Raw genomic sequence first — 26,475 nt, forward strand, 5'->3', positions numbered from 1 at the left:
CGTGGACGACTGTATCTGACAGTCCTGTATCTACTGAAATCTGAAGAACGCCCTGAGTTATTTTACTGAGACTGATAATGAAACTGTGAGAAGTAGTGTTTAACCGACATGCCCCATGTATGCCGTTATGGCTAAGCTGGGGTCTAATCTTTGCCCCGACTGGAGAGGTGTCAATACCGTGCCACGGGTAAGGACAGCCTGTGAGTGACCCTTATCTGGCGGGTACTCAATAAGAATGGTAGGAACCCTAAACTGACGGGTTAAGCCACCTCATCAACCCTAATCTGACAGGTTAAGATGTCTCAACCTACGCTGGCTACGTAGTTCTGGAACACAAGGATGACTACTAAGAATCACACCCTGAACTGGTGGGTGAGTTCCCATCCTTGGGTTCACTCGGTGCTAACCTCTACTCCCATCTGGAGGGACTGGACATGAATAACTGACTGTGCATGACTTAATCTTACTGAATTTCGTTGACTGGCGGAATGTTACTGATATCTGACAACTGACTAAGATCATGAGGTTTTCCTGAGTCACATGACTGACTGAAGTCTATGGAATCATAACTTGAGTTCGGATATCGCAAAACATGACATAGCTCTAGGCACACAACTATAGTTTTCGGGTACAAGTACCCCCAGGACTCGATGGAAGGAAACTGACACGCATGACTGACTTGATCATAAGAATAGAGTCCATAATTTATAATATCATAAGTAGGGATCTCATACTAAGCATGGTTATCAACAATGTATTGCATGGAAAGGATTTTATATCACATGGAAGTACTTGCACAATCTTAATATCATGTTCATTGCATAATCATATCGGCAACACATACCAATAGCATGGAAGTTCATGTGGATTGCATGGTTATCATACATCTTGTTCATAAGTAGGATTTGCAAGTAAACATAGCATAATCTCATAAGAATAGTTCATGAGTATTCCAACAACATTTACAAGGCACATTATCAACATAGAAGTCATTGGAACGTAAGGGCATATCATGAATCCTTCACTTAGCCACAATTTAGCTATATTGCATGATTTCTAGTTTCTTAGGCATTTTATCAAACACCTTACATGCACATCTTAAGCATAGGTGAAATCATCAAATTATACATCATGAACAACCAAATTTACATGTTTCCAACTCATATGATATCATAAAATTTAAAAAAACATATAAAGATTCCATCTTGGGAATCACCCAATATCAACAACATGATCATCAACACCCAACAATATAGAAATCATACTTTATGATGAAAAAAAGGGTTTTTGAGCTTTATGGATGAAAGAGATCCATAAATCAACTCACCCATACCTTAGAAGGAAGATTCTTGATAATTGACGAAGGAATTTCCTTGAAATCGGATCTTCAAGCTTAGTTACGTAACCCTAGTTGTTTTTATCTTTTAGTGCTCTTGGATGACGAGCTTTGAGATGATAATAGAGTTGTAATATGTTTAGAAGCTATATATTTTGTAGGGTTAAGTTTAGGGATGTGTAAGGAGTATTAAAAGACTTAATTACCCTTAAAATAACTCAAAACGGAGTGTTTTTGGCACCTAGAATTGACTTAGGCGGCGCCCAAGTGATTTTCTAAGCTAGGTTAGGCGGCGCATAACGAATCGCCTATGCTTGGATTGGGGGGCGCCTAACCAATCTCCTATGCTTGGGTTGGGCGGTGACTAACCAATCGCCTATGTTTACTGTCTCTCACGAAAATGGGCATAACTTTTTGCTCGGGTATTGGATTAAGGAGAAATTGGTATCGTTGGAAAGATAATTTGATTCTATACAATTTGGTGGGTCTAAATCAGACAAAATACCATATTAATATCAATTTATACTCGTTCAAAGATGACCCTTGCAAAATCGAACACTAAAACTTGATGGATTCAAAAACTCTTAGCTTGTATTACCTTAAGTGACTCATATGAACATGCTTAATGCATCATAAGCTATCCTATCACTAGGATATTCATTGTAAGTCATGTACTCAAGTATGAATCACAGGATAGTAGATTTCATATGTAAGAATACTTATTCACTTCCTAGCTTAGAAACATGCGGGGTATTACAATATCTCCCCCTTGGGAACATTCATCCTCGAATAAAAATTTACTGAGAAGGGATACAAGACAATAGAACCTGAACTGAACATGAAGAACTGAAACTTGATCTCATGACTGACATGCTAAACATACTGAACTCATGCATATCTGATGCACGGACAACTGACACATAAATGCATGACTGAGTATGAAATGGTTAATAGGTACCAAGTTTATACTGGAAACATGAACGTGAAACTGAATAAGATTAAGGAGAACTGTTACCTTGAGCTTGATCTGAATTGGTAGGGAAGAGGTGAGGATACTTGGTACGCATATCTGTTTCTGCTTCCCAAGTAGCTCCCTCATGAGACTGATTTCACCAAAGAACCTTGACTAGAGAGACTTCTTTGTTCCTCAATCTACGAGTCTGATAATCTAATATTTCGACTGGAATCTCTTCATAAGAGAGGTTGTTCTGAATGTCTATGCTCCGAATAGGGACAACAACTGCTGGGTCACCTATGCACTTCTTTAGCAAAGAGACATGGAAGACTGGATAGACTAAGGCTAGATCTGAAGGCAACTCAAGCTCATAAGCTACCTTGTCGAAGTGACAAAGAATTCTGAAGGGACCGACATACCGGGGACTGAGTTTCCCTTTCTTGCCGAACCTCTTCACTCCCTTCATGGGAGAGATCTTAAGATAGACATAGTCATTGACCTCGAACTCGAGATCCATTCTACGAACATCTGCATACGACTTCTGTCGGCTCTGAGCAGCTCGGAGTCTCTCTTTGATCAACTGAACTTTCTCTAAGGCGTCGAATACTAAGTCAGCACCTATGATTGAGGCCTCACTAACTTCGAACCAACTAATTAAAGATCTACATCTCCTACCATAGAGAGCTTCGAATGGATCCATCTGAATACTAGAATGATAGCTATTGTTGTATGCAAACTCAATCAAAGGCAAGTGGTCGTCCCAACTTCCCTTGAATTCAATTGCACACGCCCTTAACATATCTTCAAAAGTCTGAATGGTCCTCTCTACTTGACCATCTGTCTGAGGATGAAATGTTATGCTGAGATGGACTTGGGTACCGAGACCCTTTTGGAATGCTTTCCAAAAGTGAGAAGTGAACTGGGTACCTCTGTCTGAGATGATAGATAGTGGAACACCGTGTAACCTGACTAACTCCCTGATATAGAGTTTGGCATAATCCTTGGCAGAATAAGAAGTACAAACAGGAGAAAATGAGCTGACTTGGTCATTCAATCTATAATGACCCAGACTGAATCATGTTGATGACGAGTTCTAGGCAAACCCGTCATGAAGTCCATGTTAACTTCTTCCCACTTCCAAGTAGGAATGGTGAACTCTTGCATGGAACCACTAGGTTTCTGATGCTCTATCTTAACCTGCTGACATATAGAGCACTTAGCCACAAACTCTACAACATCTCTCTTCATCCCACTCTACCAATAGATCTCCCGCATATCGCGGTACATCTTAGTGGACCCTGGATGAATAGAGTATCGCGCACCATGTGCTTCTGCAAGAATTCACTGCCTCAATTCATCTACACCTGGAACACATAGACGACCTTGACAACGAAGAACACCATCTCTTCCTTGGGAGAAAACCTCAACTTTCTGATTCTGAACTGACTCTTTGAGCTTTACAAGGCTAGGATCCCTGACTTTTTCTCTTTCACCTCGGAAACTAGAGATGACTCTGAACTACTATGAACACATAGACCACCCTCTAAAGAATCGACTAAGCGAACGCCTAGTCTGGTAAGCTGATGGATCTCTTGAGCCATCTTTTTCTTACTATCCTCAATATGAGAAATACTACCCATGGAGAGTCGACTGAGAGCATCGGCCACAACATTGGCCTTGCTCGGATGATAAAGAACACTCACGTCGTAATCTTTTAACAGCTCTAACCACCTTTTCTTGCAAAAAATGAGATCTTTCTGGGAAAAGACATACTGGAGGCTTTTGTGGTCTGTGAAGACATCTACATGAACTCCATAGAGATAATGCCTCCAAATCTTCAAGGCAAAAACTACCACTGCTAACTCAAGATCATGAGTAGGATAATTCTTCTCATGTGGCTTTAACTGTCTGAAGGCGTAGGCTATGACCTTACCATGCTGCATGAGGACACAACCTAAACCCACTCTGGATGCATCATAATAGACTACAAAACCATCTGAACCATCTGGAATTGCTAGAACTGGAGCGGAGGTGAGTCAAGTCTTCAACTCTTGAAAGCTCTTCTCGCATGAATCTGACCACTGAAACTTAATCTTCTTCTGAGTCAATCTGGACATGGGAGATGCAATAGAATAAAATCCCTTGACAAAACTCTGTAAAAGCTAGCCAAACCCAAGAAACTCCTAATATCTGATAGAGATACGGGTCTGGGCTAGTTTCTTACTACCTCAGCTTTCTAAGGATCTACTCTAATTCCATCACCGGAAACAATATGGCCAAGGAATGCTATTGATCTTAGCCAAAATTTTCACTTGCTAAACTTAGAGAATAATTGGTGATCCTTGAGAGTCTGAAGAACAATCCTGAGATGGTCTGCAAGATCACCCTCTGTGCGAGAATAGACCAGAATATTATCTATGAAGACTATGATAAACATGTCCAAGTACTGCTTGAACACACGGTTCATAAAATTCATAAAAGCTACAGGGGCATTGGTAAAACCAAATGACATGAATAAAAATTCGAAGTGACCATACCGAGTACGGAAAGTTGTCTTCAAAATGTCACATTCTCTAACTCTGAGCTGATGATAGCCTGATCTGAGGTCTATCTTGGAGAAGTAACTGTCACCCAGAAGTTGGTCTAATAGATCATCAATCCTGGGAAAAGGATATCTATTCTTGACTGTGACCTTGTTGAGTTGACGGTAATCAATACACATCCTGAGAGAATCATTTTTCTTGCACACGAATAATACTGGCGCACCCCATGGGGAAATGCTGGGTCTAATGAATCCCTTATCTAAGAGATCCTTCAACTAATCTTTTAGTTCCTTGAGTTCTGCTGGTGTCATTCTGTATGGCAGAATAGAAATAGGTTGAGTATTCGGAAGAAGGTCTATGCCGAAGTCTATTTTTCTTTCGGGAGGAATGCCTGGAAGATCTTCGGGAAAGACATCTGAGTATTCATTAACAACAGGGACTGTTTCGAGGCTGGGATATTCAGAACTGGAATCTTTAACATGCACGAGATAATACACACACCCCTTAGAAATTATTTTCCTTGCCCGAAGGTAGGAAACAAGTTGACCCCTGAACACTGAAATGCTATCCTTCCACTCTAGGATGGGCTCATTCAGGAACTGAAATAGAACTATCCTGTTTCTACAGTCAACTGTGGCATAGTAGGAATGAAGTCAACCATGCCGAGAATGACATCAAAATCAGTCATCTCTAACTCTACTAAATCTGCTGACGTGGATTTCTGAGATATCATAATTGGGCAGTTCCTATATACCCGCTGGGTTATGATAGTTTTACCCACTGGGGTAGAGACTGAGAAGGACTCTGCTAGGACTTCGAGACCGATTTCGAAATCACCTGCTATGTATGGAGTAACAAAAGACAAAGATGCACCTGGGTCTAGCAAAGCATAAACATGAACATGGAAAATCTGTAACATACCAGGAACGACATCAGGAGAATTTTCCTAATCCTGCCGAGACTGAAGAGCATAGAGTTTGTTTGGGCGTTGCCCACTGGTAGCATTGGAAATAACACCCTGCTGGTTCGGGCGACTAGAATGAGCTGTAGAATGATTTTTCTGACCCTGAAGACTTGAATACAGACACTCCCTAATCCTGTGGCCTGGCTTGCCACAATCAAAACAGACATCACTACCGACTCTGCAAATGCCCTTGTGGTTCTTATCACAAGTCTGACAAAGGGGATTCGTTCGAGCACTGCTAACACTGCCCTAAGATTTAGAGCCTGGCGCTTTGTCTCTATTACCATCTCTGAACTTCGGCACTGGAGCGCTAGCAGAGGAAGGAGCTGGAACGGTTGACTTGGAGCGAAACTGTGAACGGGTTCCTCCATCTAACTTGGGGTAAGTAAAGTTGAAATTACCGGACCTTGCTCTCTTGTTCTGCCTCTTCTTAGTCTTAAACTTCTGCTCTTCTACTTGCTGGGCATGGGTCATGAGTCTAGCTAAGGTCATATCACCGATCAGCATCGCAGACGTACACTCATTTACCATGCTATCGTTGACCCCTGACACGAACTTGCTCATATTAGCTCTATTGTCTGCAACCACATGAGGAGCATACCTTGCTAGCTGAGTAAATCTAAGATAATACTCCCTAACTGTCATATTCCCCTGCCTGAGGTTGATGAACTCAAGAACTTTGGCTTCCCTCACCTCTTGGGGAAAAAATCTGTCTAAGAAGGCTATGACAAATTCCTCCCACTCGATAGGGCCTGTATCATCTAACTTCTCAGACTTCTACTGTTTGTACCAATCATGAGCAGCATCCTGTAACTGGTAGGTGGCTAACTCAACACTCTCAATAGAAGTAACACCCATGATGTCAATGACCTTCTGAACTTGGTTAATGAACTCCTGAGGGTCCTTATCAGACTTAGACCCATGGAAAGATGGAGGGTTCATCCGGGTGAAGTCCCGAACCCTAGCTGCTTTGGGATTGGCCACTGGATTGGCTGAAATAACTGGTGGTCATTCATTCTGTGCAGCCATGGACTGAGCAAGTGTGGTAAATGCAGCTCTAAACTCCACATGGGAAACATGTTCTCCCAAAGGATCTTCAGGCTGAGGAGCTGGCTGGTTTCTTCTCTTTGGGGCCATGGTCTAGAATAAGAGAAGAATGGATTAGATTAAGAGTTTAACTTGTAATTATGCTCACAAGCATGACATGAATAATGAAGAAAGGGAACTGTTCCTAAAATATCTTATAGCCTCCCGCACATAAATATAGCGCGCAACACACCCATATACAAGACTCTACTAGATGTGGCTTTCAGACTTTCTAGGACTCTATTGAACCTTAGGATCTGATACCAAGTTTGTAACATCCCAATTCATTGAACCAGAATACTACACAGTGCTCATGACCCCGAGGGACACAAGCTAACCCATGAGTGATATTTATACCTGTATACTACAAATCATGATACGATAATGCAGAATACATAGAACTGTAAGGCCATAAGGTTCAACTGAATAAAACCATGTGGGTGAAAATACCCAAAAACACTCAATCTGAACGTAAATCTGAACATAAATCTGAAAGCCTCTAAACTATGTGAATAAGGAGTTGAAGGAACATGTCTCCAACTAACTCTGTAAAACTGAACTGAAGAAATAAATAAATGAATCAAATCATATTGTCCTCGAATTAATGAGGACTCACTGTGTCTCTGCGACAGGAATACTTCTGCTACTGCTGGGCTGGAGCTCGTGTCTCAGAACCTATGGTGTAACATGAAAAGAAAGCACCGTACCGCAAATATGTCAATACAACTGGAGTACTGAGTATACGAGGAAGGTAGATTGAACATAAAGGGTTTCATGCATAAACAACACTGACTGACCAATATGAATGTGGGAGTGCAAACACACATATATAGAAACTGGGACCGTGAATACGTGATAGCATGACCTGTAAGCTAATACATGGTTTACTGATAACTGTCATGACTGATACTGAAACTGATAACATGAACGACTATATCTGACAGTCTTGTATATACTGAAATCTGAAGAACGCCCTGAGTTATTTTATTGAGACTGATACTAAAACTGTGGGAAGTAGTATTTAACCGACATGCCCCATGTATGCCGTTATGGCTAAGCTAGGGTCCAATCTCTGGCCTGACTGAAGGGGTGCTAATACCGTGCTATAGGTAAGGACAACCTGTGAGTGACCCTTATTTGGTGGGTACTCAATGAGAACAGTGGGAACCCTAAACCCTAGGTTAAGCCACCTCATCAACCCTAATCTGACGTGTTAAGATGTCTCAACCTACGCTGGCTACGTAGTTCTGGAACACAAGGATGACTACTAAGAATCACACCCTGAACTGGCGGGTGATTTCCCATCCTTGGGTCCACTCGGTGCTAACCTCTACTCCCATCTGGAGGGACTGGACATGAATAACTGACTGTGCATGACTTAATCTTACTGAATTTCGTTGACTGGCAGAATGTTACTGATATCTGACAACTGACTAAGATCATGAGGTTTTCCTGAGTCACACGACTGACTGAAGTCTATGGAATCATAGCTTGAGTTCGGATATCGCGAAACATGGCATAGCTCTAGGCACACAACTATAGTTTTCGGGTACAAGTACCCCCAGGACTCGATGGAAGGAAACTGACACGCATGACTAACTTGATCATAAGAGTAGAGTCCATAATTTATAATATCATAAGTAGGAATCTCATACTAAGCATGGTTATCAACAATGTATTGCTTGGAAAGGATTTCATATCACATGGAAGTACTTGCACAATCTTAATATCATGTTCATTGCATAATCATATCGGCAACACATACCAATAGCATGGAAGTTCATGTGGATTGCATGGTTATCATACATCTTGTTCATAAGTAGGATTTGCAAGTAAACATAGCATAATCTCATAAGAATAATTCATGAGTATTCCAACAACATTTACAAGGCACATTATCAACATAGAAGTCATTGGAACGTAAGGGCATATCATGAATCCTTCACTTAGTCATAATTTAGCTATATTGCATGATTTCTAGTTTCTTAGGCATTTTATCAAACACCTTACATGCACATCTTAAGCATAGGTGAAATCATCAAATTATACATCATGAACAACCAAATTTACATGTTTCCAACTCATATGATATCATAAAATTTAAAAAAATATATAAAGATTCCATCTTGGGAATCACCCAATATCAACAACATGATCATCAACACCCAACAATATAGAAATCATACTTTATAATGAAAAAGAGGGTTTTTGAGCTTTATGGATGAAAGGGATCCATAAATCAACTCACCCATACCTTAGAAGGAAGATTCTTGATGATTGACGGAGGAATTTCCTTGAAATCGGATCTTCAAGCTTAGTTACGTAATCCTAGTTGTTTTTATCTTTTAGTGCTCTTGGATGATGAGCTTTGAGATGATAATAGGGTTGTAATATGTTTAGAAGCTATATATGTCATAGGGTTAAGTTTAGGGACGTGTAAGGAGTGTTAAAAGACTTAATTACCCTTAAAATAACTCAAAACGGAGTGTTTTTGGCACCTGGAATTGACTTAGGCGGCGCCCAAGTGATTTCCTAAGCTAGGTTGGGCGGCGCCTAACCAATCTCCTATGCTTGGGTTGGGCGGCGCCTAACCAATTGCCTATGCTTATTGTCTCTCACGAAAATGGGCATAACTTTTCGCTCGGGTATTGGATTAAGGCAAAATTGGTATCATTGGAAAGTTAATTTGATTCTCTACAATTTGGTGGGTCTAAATAAGCCAAAATACCACATTAACATCGAGTTATACTAATTCAAAGATGACCCTTGTAAAATCGAACACTAAAACTTGATGGATTCAAAAACTCTTAGTTTGTATTACCTTAAGTGACTCATATGAACATGCTTAATGCATCATAAGCTATCCTATCACTAGGATATTCATTCTAAGTCATGTACTCAAGTATGAATCACAGGATAGGAGATTTCATACGTAGGAATACTTATTCACTTCCTAACTTAGAAACATGCGGGGTATTACACCATGTTATCCATAGTTTTTTCTTGTTCTGACTAAGCGCCCATAACAGTTTATATATTGCAGCATTTTTCCATGTATGCAAGTTCAGAAGGTTCAGACCTCCTCCACTTTATGGAAAGCAAACCTTATCCCATGTCACTAGTGCTTTTTTGATAATGCTGACTTCCCCTGACCATAAGTACTCCTGCAACTAGCTTCTATCAATTTGATCATTTTTTTAGATAGCAAGAATAGTTGGGACCAATAAGCTTGCACCCCAAATAGAACAGATTTGATCAATTGTAGTAGATCAGCATATGTAAGACTCTTAGCCATCCAACTAGTGATTCTGACAGAGATTTTATCCACAAGTGGTTTACATTGTTGGGTAGTAAGTCGTTTAGTAGATAATGGTACTCCTAAGTACTTGAATGGAAGCTCACCTTTCTCATAGCCAAGTGCTAGCAGAATATCACTTTGAATATTTGTCTTTACCCACCAAAGTAGACCTGACTCTTTATCATATTTGCTTTTAGTCTTGAAGCCTTAGAGAACATATCAAACATTTTAATTTTTGTTTTGCAGTGAGAAACATTTTTGATATATCATGATTCTTAATGACGGCTCCTTCAACATGAGTAATTTTAAAATATTATATTTTTGCAGGAAGTATGTGCACTCCTAATCTAAGCATTTTATTATTTCTGCACTTCTAACTTTAGATGTATTTGCTTATACCATTGCAATTAATTTGTAGAAAAAAAATAATTCATTATTATTCCCATTCATAAAATATCTAACTCAAAATTTGTCTAAATGTACATTCAGTGTAGGTTTAATTAAAAGATAAATATATTTAAATTTAAAAATATTAGACTTTTTGAAGGAAAAAAAAATCTCATTAACTCTAAACTAGGAATCTATAGGTAAAGAGTCCTAAATAAACTCTAACTATTTCATCATCATCATCATCATAATAATAAATGAATTAATAAATAGTAGTAGTAACAATAGTAGTATACATGCCTGATGTTAGTCGTAACTAGTGTAAGTACCCACGCGATGCGCAGAATTAAAGTATTATTTATAATCGTTTCATAGTGGAATATTTTTTTCGAGCATGCTAATCATATTACCTTTTAAACAAAGTTTAATTATCATATTATTTCTCAATGAAATATAAATAGAAATATTTTTTTTCGACCACCCCCTTCCACACCTCCCTCCCCCATCTCGACCCCCTCCTTCCCTCAATTGTTTTTTTTTTAAATAAAGGACTAAAACGCACCCCTCCACAAATTTCCCACCTTTAGCTAAATCTATATGAAGCAAATCATGTAATTATAAAAAAATAATTATATTTTATTTTTTATAATATTATTCATTATTCATAATTTAAAGATGTTAGATTTTTAATATCCCCCCTCCCTCCCCCCTCTCCCCCCCTCTTACCCAACCCCACCCCCCAAAACTATTTTATTCCACTTCTATCTAAGTCTATATGAGTAAATTGTGAAAAATCTTTTATGATTTACATTTTTCTTTATTATATTGTGTACAATTTAAAGATTTCAAATTATTAATATTGATTGTTTTAGCGTTTAAATTTTTAATCTTACCATATATCTTTCGTTTTAAATTTATAAATAACAATGTATGTATTATCTAGTTACTTCATTATATTCTCAAAATTAATTCAAATCCTCTATTGTATTTTAATTACTTAGTTTTTCTCTATTTTGACTTTGAGTTAAATTATTTTTTTGTGTTACACACATCGTTAAATTATTTTTTTGTGTTACACACATAACCAATTAAGTGTTCTTCTCTCTTAACTCAAAATATAAAAATTAGAATAGATAAGGTTTGCTATACACAACAAAAAAAATGAAATATGAATTAGAAGAAGATTTCAAAATAAATGAAAGATTAAAAAAATAACCATTTAATCATGTCGTAGTTTTTCGTCCTTTTTTTTAGTAGAATTACGTGAGTTAGTTTGTAGTTTATGTTAATAAAAAATTTGGAATTCACTTAATTACGTATTTTTAACTTAAATTCAAAATTTAAATAGAATGCTCGTACTTCTATCATTTAAGAGTTTTAGTTTTCAAATTAATTATTTTTTATTTAAAAAAATGTATGTGTATAATCACACTTAAAATTAGTTATATTATTTTTAACGTTATTCTCTTACTACAATCCATCTGCACACACACAAAAAAAAACCCAAAATAAATATTGTAAACATATGAGTTTAGCCCACCTCAAACAAAAGCTATGACATTGCGAATTTTCTGTGAATTGACAATGATTTAGAAGATTAAATAAGAGAAGGGGGCATAATATAATTTATTTTTTAAACTAACTCAATTTTTTTAATTTTGATTCAAAATTCATGATAAATTTCTGTAAATCAAATTAAATAAATTGATCGCCATAAAATAAAAAATAAAAACAGATAAAATAAAATTAACATATACTTTAATAAAATAATAATATGAGAATGATAATAAGAAATTAGCATTTAAAATGATAAATGCTCGACTAAATTTTTCAAGCATTACTTGCTTGAGTTCAAGTATGTTTAATCCTGCAAATAAATTCATCTTTTTATCTTTTATTTAAAGCTATTTGAGACATATTAGATTAGTTCATCCGTGAAATTAGACAAAATATATAAACATATTCTATTAAAAATAATGACCAAAAATATACAAAAATTAAGAGTAAATATTCAATGATGTATTTAAAAAAAATAATCATAAACGTAATTTTAATATGTGTATGTAGATAAAGATGTCATGAATCTTAAAAAAGATGAGATACATATTAAGAATTATGGTGAAAAAAAAGAGGAATAACAACAATTTACTTGTTAAATCGGATCATCATTAAAATATATATATATATATATATATTGACATCATTGATAGACCTTAAGCATAAAAAGGAGCAAGATGATTTTTGCATATAAAAAATAAAAATTTTAAATCAAAATAAAAATTAAAAAAAAAAAGAGAAATACGAAAAATACAATAAAATAAGTTAATGATTAATAACAAAGAAAAAAAAAAGCTCAACACTATTTATCATGTGTAGCAGTATATAAATAGTGGGAGAGGTTAAAAAGTTAGAATTCAATTTCAATTCAAATTCTTATTTAAATTTAAATCTAAATGTCATCTCAAATTATTCTTCCTTATCCTTAGATTTTCAAATACAATGTATATTTATCCAATAATCTATAAATTTGAATTAAGAAAATCTTTGTAAATCAATTCAAATATTTTTATTATTATTACTATTTTTTATTATTATTTTTGTTACTATTACTATCAGTATAACTACTATTATTAGTGCGTACTATAATTGCAACTTAAACTATTATTTTTAATTATTATTATTATCCTCATATTTTTATTTTTTATTTAATATTTAATTAAATCAAAACATAAAATGGACCACGTACTACTATTTATTATTATTGTTATTATTGTTGAATTAAGCGTGTTCAAATGTATTTTATGGTATATAAAACGAGTAAATTTTTGAAATAGTAAAAGTTTATTCAGGACTTTTTAATCATATTTTTCTATTTTTAAGCTAATGATTTATTTTAAAGTATAAATATTTTCAAATTCAAATATTTGATATCCTTTAATTCAAAATTTTTACTATAACAATATTAATCTTTGTCCTAAAAAAAGCTTACATTATTTACTATGTGTAGCAGTATATATAGTAGGAGAGGTTAGGAAGTTAGAATTCAAATTCTCATTTAAATTTAAATTTAATTATCATCTCAATTTGTTAAAAGAAGATGAATTTGTTATTCTTTCTTATCCTTGGATTTTCAAATACAATGTATATTTATCCAATAATCTATATATTTGAATTAAGAGAATATTTTTGAATCAATTCAAATATTTTTATTATGATTGCTATTATTTTTATGACTATTATTTTTGTTACTATTACTATCAGTACTACTACTATTATTAGTGCATACTGCAATTGCAACTTAAACTATTATTTTTAATTATTATTATCCTCATATTTTTTATTTTTGTTTAATATTTAATTAAATCAAAACATACAATGGATCACGAACTACTATTTATTATTATTATTAAATTAAGTGTATTCAAATGTATTTTTTTTATAGTATATAAAAGGAATAAATTTTTGAAATAGTAAGAGTTTATTTAGGACTCTTTAACCATACCTTTTTATTTTAAGCTAATGATTTTTACTTTTTAAAAGGATAATACATTTTTAAATTTAAATATTTAATATCCTTTAATTTAAAAATTTTATTACAATAATATTAACCTTTGTCCTAAAAATTGTCACGTGACTTCTTGTCTTGCTTTTAGTTTTACTTTTTTCTACCATATAGAAAAGAAAGTTGAGAACGACCAACGGTAGATTTGGAATTTCACATTTATTTTAATAATTAAGGACTTTTTTTTGTACCTTATATCTATTTTATCTTTCCATGCTTCTACTTCCCCGACAAATTTGAATATCTACTTATAAAAAAAATCTTTTCAAGAATATCTATTGATGTGTCAATTTTATTCTTATTTTGTCCCACTTGATATAAAATATAATTAAAAAATAAACATTAAAATACCCTTAAAAGGAATCTTATTAATTCATTAGTATTTTGTTTATTTTTCAGATCTATTTTAATAATTAAGGGTATTTTTGTATTTCATATATATTTATAATAATTAAGAATATTTTTCTATTTAATATATATATTATTATTGTAATAATTGTAGAAAAATATATATATATATATATATATATCCATGTGGCTATTGTTTCCACCACATGAGCATTAAAAATATTTCATGATGATGATTCTAGAATTAAATTAGAAAATTATTATTATTATTATTATTCTACCCCACAAACATCTATCAAGATGGCTATTGTTTCCATCACTAAATTAATGACAGTATGTATAGTAAAATAATAATAAATAATTTGATAATGAATAAAAATACATATTTTTAAATTGGTTAACAATTTTAAAATTTAACCCATCAAGTTCATGCGTGATAGTATTTTTTGAGCAAAAAATTTAAAATATTAAAAATATGAAATATTGAAAATTTTGACAGAGTAAGAATTTTTACTTAGAAAATTTAAAATATAAGAAAATAAATATATGAAGAAAAAAATTCAATGTTTACAAGGAAGACTTTTGCAAATCTTATTAATTCATTGTTTTTGATACAAAAATTAAATTTACAAATAATAATTAATAGTCTACCACACAAATGTCTATCAAGGTAACTATTGTTTCCACCACAAAATTAATGACACCAACTTTTATAATTGATATGATATTTCTTCTCTAGACTAAAATAGAAGATAGACGACTCATCAAATAAAAAGCCAAAAGACTCTTCATATTAACCCAAAAAATAAACTTTTCTCTCATCAATAGTTCTCAATTCTCATATATCTGTATGTATGTAAGTTTTTTTACATTCTCATTCATTTTTTTTCTGAAAAATTTATTTATTCCTTCAACAAGGATAATTTTTATGTTTTTTTAAATAAATAGACGATTTTTGGTAAAATAAATTTTTTTACTATTTAATTTCAATAGGTGTTTTAATAAAAATATATCTGTATAGTGTAATTGATTTTTGAAACTGCAAAACATAGATAATGGTACATCATAAGTCTTGTTTTTCAAAACATTCGCAGTAATTGTCTAAGTTTTTTCGCGTTTATTGGACTTTAGATTAATATATGTTGCAACTTTTCCTTATTCATTTAAGGTTTTATAACTAAATTTATTTTTTAGCTAATTTAATTTTTTTTTAATCTTTTAAAAATATATATATATTTTTATGAAATCAGGTTTAGATCTGCTCATCTTTTTAAAGAAGATTTTAAAATATCACAATAATACGTAACTTTAAGATCTGCACATTTTTTTTCTATACAATATTCTGCATATTTATTTAAAAATTTATTTAAAAATAAAATTAATTAAATACATCTTGAACTATCGATTTTGCAGTTTCATTTCTTCTGTGATAACTATCTGTAAATCTGTGTATATATTTGACTGTGTGATAAGTACAACTTATTTTACATTTTAATTATAATTATTTTTCTTCATGATTTTAATATAATATGAAACATGAAATGTTTATTTTTATCTATTAATTAGTGTCTCTTATATTTTTTTTAAAAGTCACTTGCCTTGCATAAATATAATTATTACTTGATATGGATGAGTAATGAACTTTTACTTGTATTATTTTTTTTATAAAATATTTGAGCCACAAAAAATGTCGTGCAATTGAGATTCTGAAACTGATCAAACTTTCAAAAAGAAAAATATCGATAAAAATGCTAGAAGACGTGAATTATATAGACTGATGCCACTTGGGAAAAAAGAAGCCCTTTTAGCACATCGACGAGCAAGAAAAATAGAGTTGAAAAGATAATGATTGTCAAATTGTGCAATATATACAATTTGTTTTTAGCTCTTTGTTGTTGATATTTAACGTGATATTTTATCTCTATATTACCTAAGAAGGACAGTGAAAAGAAGGACCATATCGGGTTTCTTGAGATTTTTGGTTTGATTAAGTTTCACTTTCTTAAATGAACTAAAGGGAAGCATAGAATGAAAACTATTTTTGATAATTAAGCTATAGATTGGGTGATGGTTTTTAATAGGAAGAGTGTTGCTTTATTTCTATAGTTTATTTAAACTTCTCTGGAAACGCCTTAGCCTATGAAGATTAATCTTTTGTGGAAGTTTTGATTTTGGTATTCAAATCTACATATGAAGGTTTTCGATGCAACATTAGTAGCTAGTGGAATATCAATCACACGAAGGTACTTAAGGGCATATTTAGTATAATTTCGACTTGACTGCAGCACTTACTAAACTCTGTTAAGTTCTAAAACATTTATTTTATGCTTTTTGTGGTCATATAATTTATTTAACATTGTTAGCAGATGTTAATTCATAGTTATAGGGTTGATCTACTTATAATATTAACTTTTAGCTTATTTTTTCTTTCTCCTTTTTGACAAGTAAAGTTTGCTAACTTTTTGTATTTTTCTTTACTTATGTTGGTCATGTAAATCTCTATACAGTGGCAGAGCCAGCATTTCTAGTAAGGGAGTTCAAGAAAATAATTAAGCACGTTAACAGGATCTTAAAAATAAGCGGGTCGAATTTGATTTAAGCAAGCTAGACAAAGTTCAACTCTACCTCAACATGAACAACAAAACGGAAGAAGTTAAACTTCTTTATTTTGATCGTGCGTTCAACGTAAACTTCTTTATTTTGATCGTGCGTTCAACGTACAATCTTTAAACTTTTTTTTAAAAGAATTTACATATTTAGAAACTACATAAAAAGTATAATAAGTTACCAGAATTGTACTTACGTTTAAGCTGTTTATACATTAACATGATAAAACTAATACTATTTTTTTCTTAATTTTAAGCAGAGAATATAAAATATTTTAAATCAGTCAAAATAGATAAACAACAAACAAAAGTATATACTATAATTTTGTGATTTTTTTTTTAAAAAGTCAACCATCAAATTAGTAACCATGAAAGTGAAAGAAAAGGAAAAACAAAAAGAAGACAGAACGTAAGAGAGCAAGAAAGTAAGTAAGTAACTAGGGATTTAATCCAAAGGCTAATATAACAGATTGAAAAAAAAATGGTGTTACCCAAACTCGAACGCACGTTGATTGAAAAATTTTGCACTCCTTCACCACTGAACCAAGCTTTAGCCTTGTGTCAAAGGTAGTGGTGGAGCCAGAATTTTTACTAAGGAAATTCAAAATCGAAAAAGTAAGCATACGAACTAGCCGAAGGAGGTGCAACATCAACTATATATACATAAAAAATAATTTTAACCATATATAAATAGCATAATTTTCTATCGAAGGGGAGCTAACCACAAGGTGGCTCCACCACTGATCAAGAGGGTTCAGTACTTATATGATATATCAAAATTTTGATTGTACATACACAGTATAATTTTTCGATCCGAACCTCCTGGACTCCATGTAGATCCGCCAGTGTCTCTATAGTTGTAATTTGCTCCAAAAAACTATACCTTAATTTAACTTTGCTCTTGCTGCAATGAGACATTAAATTAGTTTACACCTGATATAGTGCTTACAACAGGTTGGCAACAAATGCAAACTACTTGCATATAATGAAAAATACATTTCTCTTTGAGAAGCTACTTTATCTGGCTAGATACAAGATGCCTGTTTTTTTTTAGTGTGTTGTGATTTGTTTTTGTTGTTTTTGAAATCTTGATCTGATTTTTTTGTAATGTCATTTTGGTAAGGCAAATGCTGAAGCTCTCTTTAAATGTCTATGGGACATCAAGATCAAGATGGTGTTCCAGATAATTGAGAAAACAACTTGTTCGTGCGGTTAGAGGTATTCAAAGCTAGCTTTTACTGGCATTCTCCTATTACTGTGTGACATAATAAATGTGTACAAAATTTTGTGAATCATGATCGGAAAGAAATGCAGTTTTACAATCAAGGGCAAAGAAGTAATTTTCATCCGAACAAAAACAGACACAGCTCAATCTTCTCGGTTGTCTCCACTCAGATCTGATGAGTAAAATTTCAGGTAATATTTTCTGTAAAATTTGCCCTAATCTTCATCCAGATTCTTCATGGATTGATGCTTTCTTCTACCTTTTTTAATCTATTTCTTTTGTCAAATATTTTATTTTTCTTCACACTTTTGATCTCATCATCTCATCAGGTTGTTTCGATTGCAGGTTTATTTTCTAGCAAATTTCTACTAATTATTTACTTACTGACGAATTATTTATGATCTAAAAGTTATGATTGCTATCGAAAATTATATTTTTTGTCCAAGATCCTCTCCAAGTATGTAACTTTTGAGGTATTTTTTGAGTGCTGTTAAAAGCTTATAGGCCCCCCGTCTTATATTGTCCACACTCTCCAGGGGTGTTGGAGTTTCACATCGGTGAGTTAAAGGGTCCTTGCTCTCCTTGTATGGTCTTGGATAATTCTCCCCTCATGAGCTAGCTTTTGAGGTTGAGTTAGGTCCAAGATTCATTCTTTACAGGACCTAATGGTATGTTGAAATTGTATAGAGATTCCAGTTTTGATTTATGTTACTGATTGTGTATTTTATTTGTTTCTATTGGTTGTGTGTGATCAGTGTGAAATTGAAAATTTTAGGTCGAATGGTGTTTTTTTTAACTGCATAAAGATTCCAATTTTTGCCTACTACTTGGTGGGGTTTGGGCATGTGAATAGGAGATGTGTAGGTGTCCCAAAGTGGAGGTTTTAAAGGTCGAAGAAGTATTGGGGAGAGGTAGAGGTAAGCCTAAGAAGTGTTGGGAGATATGATAAGACAAAGAGCATTTGAGTATCTTTCTCCATTCATGTTCCCAACACATGATGTTCCTTTGCCATCCCATCTAACATAACACAGCCCACCACACCTTACTAGAGAAGTCGCAGATGAACAGTAAGTGTTGCAAGGTTTCAGGATGTTCCCCACATAATACTCAAGTGCCACTGATAGACATGCCCCATTGGAGCAAGATAGTCTTAGTTCTCAGCTTCCCAAGTAGACTAAGCCACAATGTGAAAGTATGTTTTGGACATGTTACATTGCAACATGTCATTCCTTTCCAAGACTTGTGGATGTAGTACTGGACGGTTTGACCAATGGCATTTCCTATTCCTGCTTGTCATACCAAGAGAATGGGCCCACTGGGACAACAATGCTTGCAAGTTTTGTCTGGTATAGTGTCTGTAAGATGTATCTTTTCGGTGTTTCAACTGCCCTAAGTATGATTGTTGGTTCTTCTCCAGAATTTGCACTCTACAGACACTTGAGCTTTTTATATTTTCCATTAATTATCATCAAACAATTTAACCAAAAAAATTGCATTATCGCAGTTTCGAGTTATGGAAACAAACTCTTTCTGAAATAAAGGGTAAGGTTCATACAATAGACCCTTGTGATCCGTCTCTTTATAAGATCCTGCACATAGCTGGAGTTTAGTGACCGATTTGTCCAACGACATTATCAAAATGGATACCCTAAGGAATTGGTTTCTGTAATTCATAAAGTAATTGTAACATTCGATAATGGAAGCAGAAGTTCCGATAAGGAGCTACAGAAAAATCCAGAAATACCGCTCCTGGAATTTGAACCTGTTTTTCTCTTATACTAAGGGGGTTCAGAAATCTTATACATGTATGAAAAGTTTTTTCTAACTCGATTTACACTGTCCTTTCCGGTGAAGGAGACTCAATACCCCTTCATTGCATGTGGCTCCTGCACTGGTAGCATTGCCAACTTTTTAAATTTTAATAGTGATGATAATATTTAAAATTCAAACTCTTTTCTTAATTTACATTCATGAAATATCAATGTCACCTGTAAGTTCTTCTCTTTCAATACTTTCACTTCCCCATCTCTTCTTTTCTCAAATTCTCCATGTAATCACGCCCAATTGCATTATCGGCAAGGATGAAACTTAGCACTGTGTATTTTCGTTATTAATTAATGTTGATTTATTTTTGTAAAGGTGATAGAAAACTTCTCATGTGTAGCTGTCGTTGAACTTGCAAAGGCCGAGTCTAAGCTCAGCATTATAGCTTCGCATCATAAGCAATTGACGGATGCATATTACAAGGTGCTTAAATTTTAGACATCTTTGAATTTTCAATGTCTACTTTCGGAGGTTACAATACTTTTAATATTTTAAGAAACTTGAATAAGCTGTGTACTTGATTTTGCAGCTTTGACATTAAATATCGTTGAACCAGTTAAGGCAGATATTGAATGTTGCAGTGTTGTATTTTGACATGAAGTGATGTGCAGAAACGCAAGTTATGATATGCAAGCAGTCACGAAATACGACGATCCAAGAGTCATGTATCATTCTTGCTATGTTTTGCTTATAAACAAATATTCTTTTGACGTATATTTTTAATTTTCTATTTTTATTTTCCTCTGACTTTAATTTGTGTGTTGCCAATTTTAAGTGTCATTTGAAACTTATGAAACAACATTTACTGCAAGAATGAATTATACTACTTATGATCTCAATTTGTTATGCCCGTGTAAGGCACGGGCATACTGCATCTAGTATATATATAGATAGTAGTAAATAATAATAATATATTGATAGTAGTAGTAGTATGTATATATTGATAGTAGTAATAGTGGGTAATTGATTATATTTTAATACATTTGATTAAATTTTAAATGAAAGATAAAATATAATAATAATAATAATAATAATAATAATAATAATAATAATAATAATAATCTATATCTATAATATATTAAAAGTGTGAAGATCCTTAGAAAAGTGATTTGAATTTTTTACCTTTCATTAAAAGTCTATTTTTTAGACAAAATCATCTTTTTAGTATTTTACTCAAGTTATTAACTTATTATATTTATAATATTTAAAATTAGAGAGTCCTAAAATATGGTAAGAAAAAATAATAAGGAAAGGACAAGGTTAAAGGAAAGTCTATTTTATTACTTAAATTAAAAAAGAGGAAAATAAAATTCTACTTAAAAAGGTAATGTAACAAACGTTCTTTCAAAGAAAAACAAATTTTACTTAGAAAAGATAAGAAACTTGGTTTAAAAAGAAAAAAATAAAATCCCGAATAAAGTTTGACAATGAAGAATTATTCTTTTAATATTTAAGAAAAGAAAAATAGAAGACCCAATTGTATTATGCATCTGTGTAGTTATGTTTTTATTTTAATATGTTGGTATATACATGGATACGCCTTGATTTGGACTTCAATTTTAATTTGTGGTTCTTTTGGTTGCAAAAACAATTATTTCATATGTCTAATTAATTGTTCTAATATCTAGATTATTGTAATTTTTGTTTTACTACTAATTGTTGTTTTTCTGCTTAATACAATTTGATATCTCAATTATCGTATTGTTTTGTTGTGCTTTATAGGATGGTTGATGAATGTTTGGTCAGGCTTTGAGGAATTTTATGAAAAATGTTAGGTTTAATCATATTATTTTATTGTAGTTTTTGATTCGTTACTATCTGTTGTCTCTTAAGTTGATCGAATCATGTATATGTTCAAAGACTAATTCGAGATTTATTATGATAGCATAAATTTGCAGATTTATTTTGATTTGTCTATGAATTTTAAGTTGCAATGGTATCTGGGGTTAGCAGGAATGATTCTTTTTAGGTCCATTATTCGGCATTTATTCAACTATAATTAGCTTTTACATGTATAAGAAGGTGAAACTGATAGTTGTTGATGGTGTTTGAGGTCACTGATGTTAACTTATGTCTGTTATCTTGTCTAAGCCAATTAAATTCTGATTCTAAAGTAAAAACCTATGGAGAGCTCATGGTGGTTTGGTGATTGGGAGGAGATTCGATGTTCATGGGACGGGGAGTAGATTCTGTGTTTTTCAAGAATATATCCTAATCAAATCAAAATTACAAAATGGTCTCGACTTGAATAGACCACCAAAAGGAATCTGATAGGAGATTCTTGGGGAACAAATTTTCTTGTGATTTGAGGTAAGATTTTTAAAATTTTAATATATTCTTAAAATTCAAAACAATAAATTATTACTTAAAATTGATAGAATTTAATTAGATTCTAGGCCAAGGCTATTACAAAGTCTTAAACAATAACAAAAAAATTACTTATGCAAGGAGAAAAAGTAAGACTAGACAATTTAATTAAAGTTTTCGTTAATGTTTTGTCTTCAACATACAACAACAAAATACCCAGTATATTCTCACCAAATGAGGTCTGGATAGGATAAGTGGACGCAGTCCATATCACTACCTCAGAAATATTTTGTCTTTAATATATCTAATATATAGTTTTGTTTATTTGTTACTTAAGTTTAATCAGCTGGGTCGAATCCCAACAAATAAAGATTTACTTAATTTCTATCCAAAATTATATCTATATCTTAGTATATTAAATTATTTGTATATGAAGAAAATATTTATCACTAAAGAACAAAAAATAATCAGTCATGTATTTTAATCTTCTTAATGTGTTTAGACAAGTTAATTCGATGCTAACTGATGGTATTATAAAATCACTATTTTTAATTCCATTGGCTTTATAACATCAAAAATTTAAATAAGTTGCTTTCAGAAGAAAAAGTTATAATTATTATGTATATTAAAAGCTTAAAAAATTTAGACTTTCATATACTCTCTAGGAAAAGAGCTACACTTTCTTTTTCAGATATATAACAATAAAATTTAATTGGATATCAAATATTATTTATGTCAAAAAGAAAACGCGCGAGAGTCCAAGTTGGGGTATAAGATAAAACTGAAGAGATTTACCATATTTACAAGTTTTCTTTGATATCAGGACATATCATTCTATGTAATTATCTATTTAAATCTTAACCTTGCTAGAGAAGACATTAGAAGTGTATATATATTAGAATAATACTAAATATGATGTAGAGTTTAGTAATGCTAAAATTAGTAATGTTATGGTTAGTTATATGTGATTAATTATGTTGAGATTATTTCTTATTCACTGACAATTCTGTACTTAATCATGCTTATCCCTAGTCTCTAATCCATACTAGATTAAAAGTGTGGCGTTAGAAATACTGTTTGAACTTTTTATCCTCATTAAGAGTCTTTGTTTTAAACAAAATCGTTTTTTTCACTATTTTCCTATTATTTAAGAGTTGAAAATTAATTGAATATTTATAGTAAAATATTTTCTTATTAGAAGAGATCAAAATTAATGACAAATAATACTTTTTTCATTAGTTTAAGAAGATTCGAGAAATCTAGAAATAAATATGAAACCTTTAGAATATGAAAAATATAAGAAAATAGGAAATTTTTAATAGTTTTAAGTAATCAAAGATTTTCTAAACTTTAGAAATAAAAAAATTAAATATAGAAAAAAATAATCGTACTACACATATGGTTCAAGAAAAAGAGGTGTTGCATGAACAATACAAAAGTGACGATCCATTGACCACTTGAAATTTCTGGTGGTAAATATATATGTACATTATTATATTAATGTGTGAAGAGTTTTTGAGAAGTAATTTGAACTTTTTCCTCTTTATTAAAAATTTACGTAATAGACAAAATCGTCTAATTTTAAGTAATTAAAAGCTACATGTGTGAAACACGTGTAATTAAACTAGTAATAATAATAATAATAGGAGGAGGAGGAGGAGGAGGAGGAGGACGACGAGAAGAAAGAATTATATATTTTCTCAATTAAAATGTATAAATTATTAGGTAAATGTACATCATATTTTTTTTTAAATAAGAATAAGAAAGAATAACAAACTAATTTTTTCTTAACAAATTAATATGATATTTGAAATTTGAATTTGAATGAAATTCAAATCAATGTGTAAAATGGAGAGTCCTAATTAATTTTGGATCATGACGGCACGTTTATTGGATTCAAGTTTTGTCTTTTAACTTAAATTCATATATGTTAATTCAAGTAATCTTTATGTTTAAGTCTAATTAATAATTAGTATAAATATGTGATTTTTTTTGTAAAAAAGAAGAAGAAGGTTTGATACATGCATTAATTATGCAAGTGACAATCAATTTAGAAGTCACGTGACAATTTTAGGACAAGGTTAATGATATTATAATAAAAAATTTATTTAAATTGAAAGATAAAAAATATTTAAATTTGAAATTACAAGGCATTTTGAAGGAAAAAAAGTTCTCATTTGCTTTAAACTGGGAATCTATAGCCAAAGAGTCCTAAACAAACTCTAACTATTTCATAATAATAATAATAATAATAATAATAATGATAATAATAACAATAATAATAATAAAAATAATAATAATAGTAGTAGTGGTGGTGGTGTTACGTATATACTAATAGTAGTAGTAGGCAGTAGTAATATATTATATTTTTGTACATTTGGTTGAATGTTAAATGAAAGATAAAATATTATAGTAACAATAACAATAATAATAATAATAATAATAATAATGATGATGATGATGATGATGATGATGATAATCTCATTGGTTTCAAATTATCATCTCAATTCAAATATATAAATTATTAGGTAAATATATATCACATTATTTTTAAAAAAGTAAGGATAAGAAAAAATAACAAACTAATCTTTTTCTAACAAATTATTAATCTATATCTATTATAAAGCAGAGGACGGAGCATCAGAAGAAGCCAAGTGTCAAGCTGCTAAGAAGCCATGTGTCTGTTTTTAGGACAAGTTCGATAGTATTGTAATAAGATTTTTATAATTATTTGAATTTGAAATTACATTATCTTTTAAGCAAATATTATTATTATTAATTATTTTAAAAATAAAAACTAACAATGAAAGAGTTCTAAATGAACTCTTATATTTCATAAACTTATCTATATCAAATATAATGATAGATATATTATAATTATTATCATTGATAAATATAAATAATATATTTGTGGTGTTTATTCTTTGCAATTATTTTAAAATCTTAAATATAAATTAAAATTTAAGTACCTTTATATATCTAATTTGTCTATTTATTTTTATATAAAGAAAAATAATAACAAACAAACAAAGAAAGAAAGAAAGAAAGGAAAGGAAAGAAAAAGAAAAGAAAATTAAAAAAACGTGCAAAAATAAAGAGGTTAAACTATCACAAGATAATTAAGACTAATAAATTATTAAATTTAAATTTAAAATAATTATAAAATAAATTACATATTAAAAATAGTTAGTTATCACATTAGAGAGTTCTAGTTGGGCTCAAATCAAGGTTTGAATTGAAAGATTAAATATTTGAATTTAAAATACATTTATTAAAAGATATTCATTATCTCAAAAATAAAACCCTTAATTGAAGAGTTCTAATAGATATTTGCTATTTCAAACTTATCTCTTCAAAATTCAAATGCTATAAAATATATTTAAATATAATTTAGTTATATATTAATAAAATAAACTGAGTTTGTTATTGATTAATGAAAGATAAAAATTTTATTAAAATAATAATAATAATAATAATAATAATAATAATAATAATCCCTTTTAATTTTAAATTTAACTTGAAAGATAAAGATCCTCTTTATATTTGAATTGATAAGCAAATCTTTTATGCATTCTAAGTTAATAAAATAATAAGATAATTAAAGTAAGAATTATTTAAGTGATAAATAGATTATTTGAATTTTGTATGAAAAAATACACATTGATTATTTAGTACTGCAAATTCACAAAATTGACAATTGTACAACTTATCATTAAGAAATTAAAAACATGACTGCAATCTTTTAAAATAAATTATCAAAAATAATTAAATAATTTTTAAAAAGAAAATTACATAATAAAAAAAAAATGAAAAAGTCCCTCATAAAAGGTCATACTAAATGCACACTAGGTCATACTAAATGCACACGTTTGGACTTTAAAAAAAAGAAATCATAAAAAATAAGAAGCCACATGACAGTTTTTGTGGCAAATTTAATAATTTATAATAAATGATTTAGAAATATTTGAATTAGAATTTTTTTCTTTTAACAAAAGAATTATTAGGAGCTTAAAGTTAGGAACATAAGATTGAAG

The 26,475-nt window shown here is 31.4% G+C and overlaps 1 long non-coding RNA gene across 1 annotated transcript; it reads left to right on the forward strand.

The window, feature by feature from the left end:
- The first annotated feature begins 17,897 nt into the window (after window positions 1-17,897).
- On the forward strand, window positions 17,898-20,973 carry LOC107874986. The gene is made up of 3 exons (XR_007057185.1): window positions 17,898-18,039; window positions 18,209-20,557; window positions 20,664-20,973. It is a non-coding gene; the product is annotated as an uncharacterized LOC107874986 (long non-coding RNA).
- The last annotated feature ends 5,502 nt before the right edge of the window (window positions 20,974-26,475 follow it).

Source organism: Capsicum annuum, chromosome 6 (assembly GCF_002878395.1).
Source record: "Capsicum annuum cultivar UCD-10X-F1 chromosome 6, UCD10Xv1.1, whole genome shotgun sequence".
In the NCBI taxonomy this organism is placed as follows: domain Eukaryota; kingdom Viridiplantae; phylum Streptophyta; class Magnoliopsida; order Solanales; family Solanaceae; genus Capsicum; species Capsicum annuum.